Source organism: Pelophylax lessonae, assembly GCF_965119305.1.
Source record: "Pelophylax lessonae genome assembly, chromosome: 11".
NCBI classification, from domain to species: Eukaryota; Metazoa; Chordata; class Amphibia; order Anura; family Ranidae; genus Pelophylax; species Pelophylax lessonae.
In genome coordinates, this window is record NC_138778.1 from 209,100,750 (window position 1) to 209,113,373 (window position 12,624).

The window sequence follows — 12,624 nt, forward strand, 5'->3', positions numbered from 1 at the left end:
AAAAGTGTCCTGTACTACTTCGGGGCGACCTGGAGGCGACTTGCATAGACATTCATTTTATGAAGTCCGTGCAAGTCGCGCCGAAGTCGCGCTGCACGCGACTTCACAAGTCGGATCGACCTAGTGTGAACCGAGCCTTAGTATTTCTGATCCGTAGCGCGGATCACACACACACACACAATTTCACTATTATAAGACTGTACTATGTATATTTTTTATTTAATTACAGTAAACCCCCTCCATTGCGGGGGTTACGTTCCGGACCCAGCCGCGAAAAGGGAAAATCTGCGAAATAGAAAAACCCTATTAAAATGCATTGTAGGGATGGTTTTTTACTGTCACTGTACGTGTAAAAGCATTTTAAGGTCTTTAAACACACGTTTAAAACAATAGAAACTCATTTAAACACATAAAAGATACTGAGAGACAGAGCAAGAGCTATGAAAAACACAAAAATATTTCATTTTTAATGATTTATATAGTAAAATAACATTACAAAAAAAAACGCAATATACCGGGACCGCAAAAACTGAACCGCGATGGAGCGGGGGTTTACTGTATCATTATTTTTTTAACTATTGATTATGATTAAACTGTATTATTATTGAAAATTTGCTATTATGAAAGACATTATTAACTATTAAAATTAAATTTTAGGACTAGGTTAGTATTTTTAAAATAAATATATAATAGCATTAATATAGTACTATTAAATAATTTTTAAATATTAAAATTATTAATCTATATTATCATCTAATATTATGAATGATATTATTACTAAATATTAAAATATTTTAAGACTGGGATATATTTTTTCAAGGAAATATATAATAGCATTATTGTAGTGCTCTTGAAAAATATTATTATATGATCTTTATATAAGCATTATTATTATTATTATAAATGTTAATAAATTATATTATCTATTTTATTAACTAATAACATTGTATTTTTCCAAACCTATATAATGTATTTTTTTTATATATGAATTATTATTTACCATATTGAATCATTTTATTCTTAGCTAATAAAATAATAACTTAAAATTGGGTTAGTTTTTGTAAATAAATATGTAATAGCATTATGATAGTTATAAATATAACGTTATACTCTTTAAAAAAATATTAATATAATAACAACAACTACATATAGGCATCATTATTAAACATGTAATTACATTATCTATTTTTATTATTAAAATAATAATATTATTATACGCATACTAAAATATTAAAAAACATGAGCACACAGCGCCACCTGTCGGCCAGTACCCACTCGCGCGCATGCGCAGTAACCCTTTCCCCGAACCGGCCATATTAGTAGACGTCACGTGAGCGCGCACACCCCCTCCTCCTCCCTCTTCTCCTCAGCCCGTGAACGCGCGCGGCCTTCTCCTCTCAAACACCCCCCGCCCCTCCTCCTCCTTTTCCTAGGAAGGCGTCCGATTATCCCGGAGGGCGGCGGAGGGAGTTGCCGGGCCCAGCAGCGGCGACGGAGAGCAGGTAAGTGAAGCGGCCTAGACGAAGCGGCCTCTCATCCCCTCCCCCTCAGCACGCACCGGGTCCCTGCGGAGCGTCAGGACGTGACGGCGGGCCGTGCTCACGGCGGCGCCGGGGGGAGGAGGGAGAGCGCGAGGCCGTCTTATAAGCGTCACCTCGGCGTGTGGACAGTGAGGAGGGAGTCCTCCATGGTGTTAGGACCAGTTTATGGGGGACCCCGAGTGTGAGGGGGCGAGACTGAGAGCGGGAAGGGGGGCGCATAGTCCTTGTGTGACCTCAGGGGGCGCCAGAGAGTTACCTCACAGGGAGCAGGATAGGAGTTGTAGTCCTCCCAGTGATGGACAGTCTGTATAGAGTCCATGCTGAGACTTGTAGTCCCCCCAGTGATGGAGAGTCTGTATAGAGTCCATGCTGAGACTTGTAGTCCTCCCAGTGATGGACATTCTGTATAGAGTCCATGCTGAGACTTGTAGTCTTCCCATCAATGGACAGTCTGTTTAGAGTCCATGCTGAGACTTGTAGTCTGTATAGAGTCCATGCTAAGACTTGTAGTCCTCCCAGTGATGGACATTCTGTATAGAGTCCATGCTGAGACTTGTAGTCCTCCCAGTGATAGACATTCTGTATAGAGTCCATGCTGAGACTTGTAGTCTGTATAGAGTCCATGCTGAGACTTGTAGTCTGTATAGAGTCCATGCTGAGACTTGTAGTCTGTATAGAGTCCATGCTGAGACTTGTAGTCCTCCCAGTGATGGACAGTCTGTATAGAGTCCATGCTGAGACTTGTAGTCCTCCCAGTGATGGACAGTCTGTATAGAGTCCATGCTAAGACTTGTAGTCCTCCCATCAATGGACAGTCTGTATAGAGTCCATGCTGAGACTCTTAGTCCTCCCAGTGATGAAGAGCCTGTATAGAGTCCATGCTGAGAGTTGTAGTCTGTATAGAGTCCATGCTGAGACTTGTAGTCCTCCCAGTGATGGACAGTCTGTATAGAGTCCATGCTGAGACTTGTAGTCCTCCCAGTGATGGACAGTCTGTATAGAGTCCATGCTGAGACTTGTAGTCCTCCCAGTGATGGACAGTCTGTATAGAGTCCATGCTGAGACTTGTAGTCCTCCCATCAATGGACAGTCTGTATAGAGTCCATGCTGAGACTCTTAGTCCTCCCAGTGATGAAGAGCCTGTATAGAGTCCATGCTGAGACTCTTAGTCCTCCCAGTGATGAAGAGCCTGTATAGAGTCCATGCTGAGAGTTGTAGTCTGTATAGAGTCCATGCTGAGACTTGTAGTCCTCCCAGTGATGGACAGTCTGTATAGAGTCCATGCTGAGACTTGTAGTCCTCTCAGTGGCAGTATATGTATAGAGTCCATACTTTAGTCTTCCCAGTGATAGTCTGTATAGAGTTGATGCTGAGACTGGTAGTCTGTATAGAGTCCATGCTGTGACTTGTAGTCCTCCCAGTGATGGACATTCTGTATAGATTCCATGCTGAGACTCGTCCTCCCAGTGATGAAGAGCCTGTATAGAGTCCATGCTGAGACTTGTAGTCTGTATAGAGTCCATGCTGAGACTTGTAGTCCTCCCAGTGATGGAGAGTCTGTATAGAGTCCATGCTGAGACTCGGCCCGAGTTGTAGCGTTCCTCCTGGCCCACAGCCCCCCATTTCAAAGGCGAGGGGTTCTGTCTGGAGCGGTGCCGTCTGGTTTAGTGAGTGCTGTCCCCCCTCTCCCCCTGGAGGGTTTTGGGGTGGACATGGGCCCTTCCTTGGGACGGTGGGACCCCCGGGTTCCCCTCCTTCCTGCAGGCACCCCCTCCCTTGCCAAGTTCCTCATCCTGCCCCCCCCCCCCCCCATATGCTGGGGATGTATTTTTTTGGGTGGTCTGGCCGATTTCCTGGGGTGGGGGCAGGGCGCTAACTGGCGATAAGGGGGTGCACCACTGGCGACCGGGTGATCGATTGTGCGGGATTGGGGCTCCTACAAGGGGCCCCCCGGATCTGTCCTGAGGCCTGGTCTCCCAATTCTGGGTCCCTGTATGCCTCATGGTGCAGCCATTTTGTTGTAGCCTGTGTATTTCTATACATGGTAGCCATGTTGGTGTAGTCGGGTGGCCATTTTCTTGTTGTTTGCCATTGCACATAGCGGCGGCCATGACAGTGGAGCCCTATGGCGGTGGGAGCCCCTCCTTTATACCCTGGCACTAACTCCTGTATCATTTAGCTTCCTGATCGCTGCACGTGTAGTACAGATTCGGTGTCGGCTGGTGGGGTCCTCTCCCTCTCTTCTGAGGATCACTCTGTGCCTTGTGCTTGGCGACAGGTTGGTGCTCCCAGCGTAGTGGGGGCAATCCTTAGCAGTGTTACACTTTTTTGTGGGGTTCCCCTGTGACTCATGGAGTCTTTGGAGCACATTTCCCCACCTGATTCCCTCTCTGAGGCTGCGGGGCCCTCCGGGTCCCAACCATCCATCCATGCACTGACGGCGGTCCTGGAGTCCCTTGTGTCACGGGTGGAGGTGGCTTGCGGGCAATGGGCTAGCAAAAAGCACTCCCGCCTTCCCCTGCCTCATCAGATCCTGAATCTGATTCACCCTCCACGTCTGCGACCGCGCACGAAAAGGCGCTGGTGGAAGCACTGATTGTATCTGTGCATGGGGCTCTGAAGATGGAGGACACAGCTGAAGCTGCGACGGAGGCGCAGGTACCCTTTGGCACTCTCAAGCCACCCAGAGGGGCAAAAGGTGTTTCCTTTCCCTGCCTATTTTGACAGAATTGGCACTAGAGTGGGGACGACCAAAGCATCCCTGTGGGGTTCCTAAACGTTTTACTAGGCGTTACCCCCTATGAGAAGTCCCTTCTTAAGAAGTGGACTGTGCCACCGGTGGTGGACCCTCCGCTTTCCAGATTGAACAAGGCAACCATAATTCTGGTTGAAGAGTCCCCGGCCTTTAAGGACCCTGCTGACTGGAAGGCGGAGGCTGTGGCTCGCACTATGTACACCTTAGCTGGTTTGACAATGCGGCCGGTATTTACCATTGCCCTGGTGTCACAAACTCTGACTGAGTGGGCTAAGCTCCTATGCCGTCACCTGGAGGGGGAACCGCTCACCCCTGCTTTTGCTGAGCTGGCAGACCAGTTGGTCCAGGGGCTGCAGTTTATCTGTGATGCCTCTTTGGATGCGGCTCTCCTGATGGTTTGCCTCTTTTGGCAGTGGTCCTTCGGCGTGTCTTTTGGCTCAAATACTGGTCTGTGGACCAGACTTCTAAAAAGGACTTGACTGATCTTCCCTTTCAAGGTGATCGCCTGTTTGGAGCTACCCTGGATGACACCATTGAGGTCTCTCGGGGGAAGAGTACCTTTCTTCCGCAGGCTACGTAGGACAGGGAACCTTATCATAGACGTGGGCCCTCTTTCTCTGCTCATAAGAAGTTTTTTCATCCCTCAGGGTCAACTGACTAGGGCTTGAAGCCTTTCAGGGCCTCCTCTGGCAGATCCAAATGAACCTGGTCTGGCAGGCCGAGAGCAGGCTTCTCCCGACCCCCGATCAAGGCTCCTTCTGCATGAAGGTGTGCCCTCACCCTTATCGGGGGGTGGAGGGACGTCTTCGCTGTTTTCCGGACCCGTGGACTTCCATGGTACAAGACAAGTGGGTCCACCAAGTAATTCGGTCCGGCTACAAGATCGAATTTCACTCTTGTCCCCAGAAAGGTTTTTTCCTTCCAACCTGTGCCTGTCCCCAGACTAGTTGCAAGGTCTGTTTGGGGCGGTACAAGACCTGTTCCTTCAAGGGGTGATTGTCCCGGTTTGGACTTTTTTTTTTTTTCAGGGTTTTTACTCAAACCTGTTCAGTTCCCAGGAAGGAAAGGCATAGGGTGTCCAATTCTGGACCTCAAGGCACTGAACTGCTTTGTGCGGGTACAGAAGTTCAGAATGGAGTCCATTCGAACTGTGTTGGCATCCCTGCATCAGGGGGATTTCCTCGCCTCTGTAGATATCAAGGATGCCTAAATCTTCACATTCCAAAATATGCCAGTCCACCAGTGTTTTCTTCGCTTTGCTGTGGGAGAGGAGCATCATCCGTTTGTGGCGTTACCCTTTCGTCCCGTCTACGCTCCTATAGAGTCCATGCTGAGACTTGTAGTCCACCTGGTGATGGAGAGTCTATATAGAGTCCATGCTGAGACTTGTAGTCCACCTGGTGATGGAGAGTCTGTATAGAGTCCATGCTGAGACTTGTAGTCCACCTGGTGATGGAGAGTCTGTGTAGAGTCCATGCTGATACTTGTAGTGCTCCTGGTGACGGAGAGTCTGTATAGAATCCATGCTGAGACTTGTAGTCCACCTGGTGATGGAGAGTCTGTGTAGAGTCCATGCTTTATACTTGTAGTGCTCCTGGTGACGGAGAGTCTGTATAGAATCCATGCTGAGACTTGTAGTCCACCTGGTGATGGAGAGTCTGTATAGAATCCATGCTGAGACTTGTAGTCCACCTGGTGATGGAGAGTCTGTATAGAATCCATGCTGAGACTTGTAGTCCACCTGGTGATGGAGAGTCTGTATAGAGTCCATGCTGATACTTGTAGTGCTCCTGGTGATGGATCCATGCTGATACTTGTAGTGCTCCTGGTGATAGAGAGTCTATATAGAGTCCATGCTGAGACTTGTAGTCCACCTGGTGATAGAGAGTCTATATAGAGAGATACTGAGATTTATAGTGGTCCTAGTTATGGAGTGTCTGTATAGAGGAGATGCTGAGACTTGCAGTCCTCCCAGTGACAGTCTGTATAGAGGAGGTGCTGAGACTTGTAGTCCTCCTAGTGACAGTCTGTATAGAGGAGATGCTGAGACTTGTAGTCCCCAGCGATGGGGAACCCGGCCAGGTCACCAGGTGACAACAGGAGAAAAAAAGCCTAAAGAGAAAATAAATGCAGAAATCACATCTAATGATTGGTAAGCTGCAATATATGACATTTGGGGTTAATAACATTTTAAGGACAAGATGTAATGGACATGCTGAATGCAATGCAGGAAAACCATCCACACACCTGGAGGGGCCCTTATTGGATTAGAGAATAAACGTGATTCATGAAACTAGCAACTAAGACACCGTAATAAAAAAACAGATGTGTTATGCTTTGCACTTTGATGCTGTTGATTGAACAGGAAATGTTTAAAGAAGAAGGTCATGTGTTTTTAAAAAATAAATAAATGCAGATGATTTTGCAGGTAAAAAAATGCATTTATTATTTCTTTACTCTGCAGCCTGTAAAGCATTGCAGCTGTGATCAGCAGATGGCGGGTGCAGTGCCAGGCTTCTGCAGGCTCTCAGTACAGCTGTCTGTACCTGCTGGCAGCCAGATAGTGAAATACAAGGGTAGTCGTCGGCACTCCTTATAGTTAATTGAGAACTACAAGCTGTCTGCTGCAGTGGTAGACAGGACTTGTAGTTTATTCATTTGCAGAACTCTGGGGAATACAGCCACGTCATTTATTCACAAACAGCTGATTTGTATTTTATTTATTTTTTTAATGTGAAGTTAGACCCATTTAGATTAGAATCCACTGGATGGAAGGGAAACATTCCCCATCCGTCTAGTTTTAGCAGATTGGATAAGATGTATGCAAACGTAAACGGACACAAGTCTGCTCCATAGAGGAGAATGGAGGGTGTGTCTGGAAAAACTGACAGGTGGACATGATCAGAACGTTTGTGTGAAAGGGGCCGAAGAAAGATGTAAATACTTACCTACACTATATTACCAAAAGTATTGGGACACCTGCCTTTACACGCACATGAACTTTAACCTCACAAATGCGCTTCTGGAAGAATGGTCAAACATAACACACTCCTATTCTTCCAGAAATGCATTGATATTGGATGAGAAGGCGTGGCTCACAGTCTTTGGTCTAATTCATCCCAAAGGTGTTCTATCGGGTTGGGGTCAGGACTCTGTGCAGGCCAGTCAAGTTCCTCCACCCCAAACTCGCTCATCCATGTCTTTATGGACCTTGCTTTGTGCACTGGTGCGCAGTCATGACAGGAAGGGGCCATCCCCAAACTGTTCCCACAAAGTTAGGAGCATGAAATTGTCCAAAATGTCTTGGTATGCTGACGCCTTAAGAGTTCTCTTCACTGGAACTAAGGAGCCAAGCCCAACCCATGAAAAACAACCCCACACCATAATCCCCCCCTCCACCGAATGATTTGGACCAGTGCACAAAGCAAGGTCCATAAAGACATGGATGAGCAAGTTTGGAGTGGAGGAACTTGACCTGACCTCAAGCTGATAGAACACCTTTGGGATGAATTAGAGTGGAGACTGTGAGCCAGGATTTCTCGTTCAACATCAGTGCCTGACCTCACAAATGCTCTTCTGGAAGAATGGTCAAACATTCCCATAGACACTCCTAAACCTTGTGGACGGCCTTCCCAGAAGAGTTGAAGCTGTTATAGCTGCAAAGGGTGGGCCAACTCAATATTGAACCCTACGGACTAAGACTGGGATGCCATTAAAGTTCATGTGTATGTAAAGGCAGGCGTCCCAATACTTTTGGTAAGGTAATATCCACCTGCTTCATTCCAGTCACGTGATCTGGCCCTCTTGTGTTGGCCGGTAGCGGCTGCAAGGGAGAGGAGGGAGTGCTGACCACTGCTAGGACATGGGAGATGTCATCACACTCAGAATTCCCAGCTGTTGTCAAGCGCTGTCTCCATTCTTCTCTACTAGCCACTGACTGACACAGGGGATCATGTGACCAGAGTGGGCTGAAAGTAGCTAAGTATATACATATTTCTTTTCTTCTAGTTAGCCAACAAAGGTGTAAGGAGGGGGAAGGGAATGTTTTTAAGACTAGGCTGGAATTCTACTTGAATTCCTATAGGGGAGATTTACTAAAGCTGGTGCAGCTGTGCATAGTAACCAGGGAGTCAACCGATTATCGGAGTGGCCGATTATTGGGGGGCCGATATTCACATTTTTTGAAAAATCGCTATCGTTCAGAAACTTACAGATGTTACCGATATTGGTCAGAGCTCCTCCCCCCGTCCCCACGCAGCGCTCGCTGCAGTCTCTGCCAATCTCTGTCAGCAGTTTGGCGCGCAGCAGAGAGATGACATCATCTCTCACTGCCCGCCTTGCATCACTGGTGTTCCGCCCCCACAGCAGGGCCATGAAGGATGCTCTTGACAGAGCTGCAGCCGTGGGCGAGCTGAGAGATGGTTACCTCCTCTCTTACAGCCTGCCCGCATGTGGAAGTTTACCCACTTGGACGCCTCTGGGGTGAGGCTTCCAGAAGTAGTGTAAGTAGTGACAAGCTGCATCTGGGTGGCAGGTGACAGTGGCAAGCGACACGCTGCATCTGGTTGGCAGGTGTCAGTAGCAAGTGACAAGCTGCATCTGGGTGGCAGGTGACAGTGGCAACCGAGACGCTGCATCCTGGTGGCAGGTGACAGTGGCAACCGAGACGCTGCATCTGGGTGGCAGGTGACAGTGGCAAGCTACGTGCTGCATCTGGTTGGCAGGTGTCAGTAGCAAGCGACACGCTGCATCTGGTTGGCAGGTGACAGTGGCAACCGAGACGCTGCATCTGGGTGGCAAGTGACAGTGGCAAGCTACGCGCTGCGTCTGGTTGGCAGGTGACAGTGGCAAGTGACACGCTGCATCTGGTTGGTTGGTGACAGTGGCAAGTGACACGCTGCATCTGGTTGGTAGGTGACAGTGGCAAGTGACACGCTGCATCTGGTTGGCAGGTGATAGCTGCAAGTGACACGCTGCACCTGGTTGGCAGGTGATGGCAATGTACAGAATATCGGCACCTTAGATTGGCCTGAAAGGTGGCTGAAAAATCGGTATGGGCCCTGAAATATCGGTGGACCCCCTAATTAAGGATCCACCGATTATCAGCGGTTATTACGAGCAGCAGGAGGGGACGTCCCACCAGGAGGCATGAGCGACCAGCTGACACGTACACCGGCTGACTGAAGACCCAACAAAGCCGAAATCCGCTTTGATCAGGTCTCTGATGTAGTAACCTGGAAGCGATGTCCTGATATAACTTCCGGTTACTGAAGTGTTAAAGGTGCCAGATTTTTTAAAATAACAGCATTCAAAACAGCCAAGGTTGGCGTTTTGACAGGCGGATCTGATCGGATCGTTCGTGTGAAAGGACCCCTAAAGTTCAGGCAGGGCACTGGACAAAGCACTAGGGACAAAACTGAGGTGAAATGGTTTGATACAGTAATGTAATCCTAACAGATTACAATGTATCCTGTCATGTTTTGTGTACTTTTTTGGAATTTCCCACCTGGTTCCACACCCCCCCCCCCCCCTGCATTGCGGAGCTCGTAGGGAAGGTAACCTGGAAGACGGATGTCGGGGTTCTATCAGAATACCACTACCTATCAGATTCTTCAACCGGAAGTGACGTTCGAAGGAGAAAAACTTACTGCGCATGTGCCATGCATTCCAACATGGCCGCTATGCGTTCCAATAGGTTTCCTAATGTGACAGAACACGAAGCAGCGGTGGACATCTTCCTACACCTACGCAAGTCTTAAATTTTTACATTTATTTTAGCAGTGAACTCACCATAGACTGAATAACAGTATTACATTTCTATTGTTATTGTAATATAGTAAATATAGTGAGTAACCTGCAGGTAGAAGATGGAGACGGCCATCTTGGTACACCCCGCACTGCTCAGCGACAAACTGATTATATAGTGAAATAGACTATTTCAGTATATAAGGTGAGTTTACTGCTAAAATCTTCAAGACTTGCGTGGGTGTAAGAACATGGCTGCTGCTGCTGCTTCGTTTTCTGTCACATTAGGAAACCTATTGGAACGCATAGCGGCCATGTTGAAGCGCATGGCGCATGCTCAGTAAGTTTTCTCGTACCAACGTCCCTTCCGGTTGCAGAATCTGATAGGTAACGCTATTCTGATAGAACACCGGCATCGGCCAGGGTACATCAGGGAATCCAAACACAAGAAAACAAAGAAGGGCGCACCGGCCTAGCGCATTATCCTCAATAATACGGCTTTATTAATAAATCATAAAAATGGCTACTCACAAACAGAAGTTAAAAGTGATCATATCAGTCTCAATCGCTTGAGTGTCAGGAATAGTCCATGTCCATAGTCCTGTTGAGATGACGGCTGACGCGTTTCGAGGCTCTCATTACATCAGGGTATCGTAGGGACAAGGAAAGATTCACTATAGGGTAACCCCGAGTGTAGCTCGGTGTTACCGCTTTTGGTACTGAAAAGTAACCCCAAGCCACACTCGGGAATACCACCAGGGAGGTTAAATGTACAGAATATCGGCCTGAGGGGTGGCCGGAAAATCGGTATTGGTCGATCCCTAGCTAATAGTAATCAATTCACTTCCAGTTTTTATTGTCAAAGCTTAATGGAAAAAGCTGAAGTTAGAAGCTGATGGTTACCATGCACAGCTGCACCAGATCCAGTTTTAGTAAATCTCCCCCAGTGTCTCTTTCCTCTTAATGATAAGAGCTGTAGACAGGCTGGATGCTGTAATAAACGCAATGCATGTCGCTTCCAGGGCACAGCCAGGCCAGCTGTCTAATGCTCCCCTGGCAGGGAAATCAGTGAAAACAAAAGGCGTCCTCCAATAAAGCCAGGCACTGCATGCTCACACATTGAGTGTAAAGTGGGTTCCATGCCGAGTGCTCATGGCTGTAATGTTGGAAAGTGGAGGGAAGTATGCTGGGTTCTCCCTTTAAGGCCCGTGTATGTAAAGAGCTAACGCTGGTCTTACAAGCTTTCCATCAGCGTCTGTCTGAATAAGAAACAATTACAGAACAATCCGTCCCGCTGTTTCAATCATTTCCTGTTTTCAAGCAAGCCAACGGTCAAAATTGCAGTGGAAATGAATGAAAATCACCACAGTTCTCACTAAAATCTGTTTTCCCTCAACGTTCTCCCCCAAAAATCATTTCTTTGGTTTCTTGGAACTGGAAGATGATTAGTATGTGCAGAGGATGGCTGTAAACTCTTCCCTGTCTTAGGCTTCTTTCACACGGTCCGCCTCCGCAGGCGGATCCGTGTTGCTCAGCGGGGATCGATCCGCGATCCCCGCTGAGCCGGGGCGGATGACAGCTCCGTCTCCGCTTGCAGAGCGGAGAGGGAGGTGTCTCAGCCCTCGCTGCCCTCTATGGGGGATCGGAGGAGAGCGGACCGCTTGTCCGCTCTCTTCCAATCCGATCCCTGAATGGATGGAAAAATAGGGTTTCCATCCGTCCAGATTTCAGCACAGGATGCGGATGGCAGCGGGTGTCATCGGAGGTGACCTCCGCTGACACCCGCTGCCCCACAGAGCTGCATGGAGGATCCGATCAGATCCGCCTAAAAAACTGACAGGCGGATCTGATCGGACCGCCCGTGTGAAAGAGCCCTTATTTTTTTTTTTTCTCTTAAATTTTTTGGTCAGGAAACATTTTCATTGCCAACATTATGGAATCAGAATCCAGATTTTTTATCTCCAAGCAGTGTATTAGTTGATTTGCTTGGTGATCGTTGTCACATGTTGTGACTCTGTGTGCCCTTTAGCTTTTTTTTTTTTTTTTTTTAGATCTAAAATTTCTTGCAACAAAGAACACTCCTGTGTGTGTAATGGGCCATACACACTATAAGATTTTCTGAAGACTTTTTCCTTTAGACTTACCAAAACCAAATAATATGAGGTCAAACCTAAACACTTTCACTTTGTATGCAATCAGGCAGGCCCTTGTACTACATAGAAAAGGTAAATCTGAAGGAAATCTACCCACAAAAGTTGGATAGTGTGTATCCAGCTTAAGGCTGGCCATACACTATACAATTTTCTTGAACAATTTTCCTTTAGATTTATCTAAAACCATATAATATGAGGTCAAACCTAAATACTTTCAATTTATATGGAATCAGGCAGACCCTTGCACTTCACAGTTTAAGGTAAATCTGAAGGAAATTGAACAAGAAAATTTGTATAGTGTATGGCCAGCCTAACCTGTTCTGCAGCAGATATACTGTGGCAGGCAGCCCCTCCTACGTCTGTTGCGCGCCTGCTGCTAGGGGGCGAGGGCGTGCCGCTGGCGGCACGCTCCTGCCCCCACTCGGCAGCG

The 12,624-nt window shown here is 47.5% G+C and overlaps 1 protein-coding gene across 2 annotated transcripts in view; it reads left to right on the forward strand.

Annotated features, from left to right (window-relative positions):
• The first annotated feature begins 1,337 nt into the window (after nt 1-1,337).
• GMEB2 (glucocorticoid modulatory element binding protein 2) overlaps nt 1,338-12,624 on the forward strand; it is a 58,285-nt gene continuing 46,998 nt past the window's right edge. For both annotated transcript variants that reach the window (XM_082271531.1, XM_082271532.1), the window contains exon 1: nt 1,338-1,502. The gene's annotated coding sequence lies outside the window, so the exon portion shown is untranslated. The remainder of the gene's footprint in view (nt 1,503-12,624) is intronic.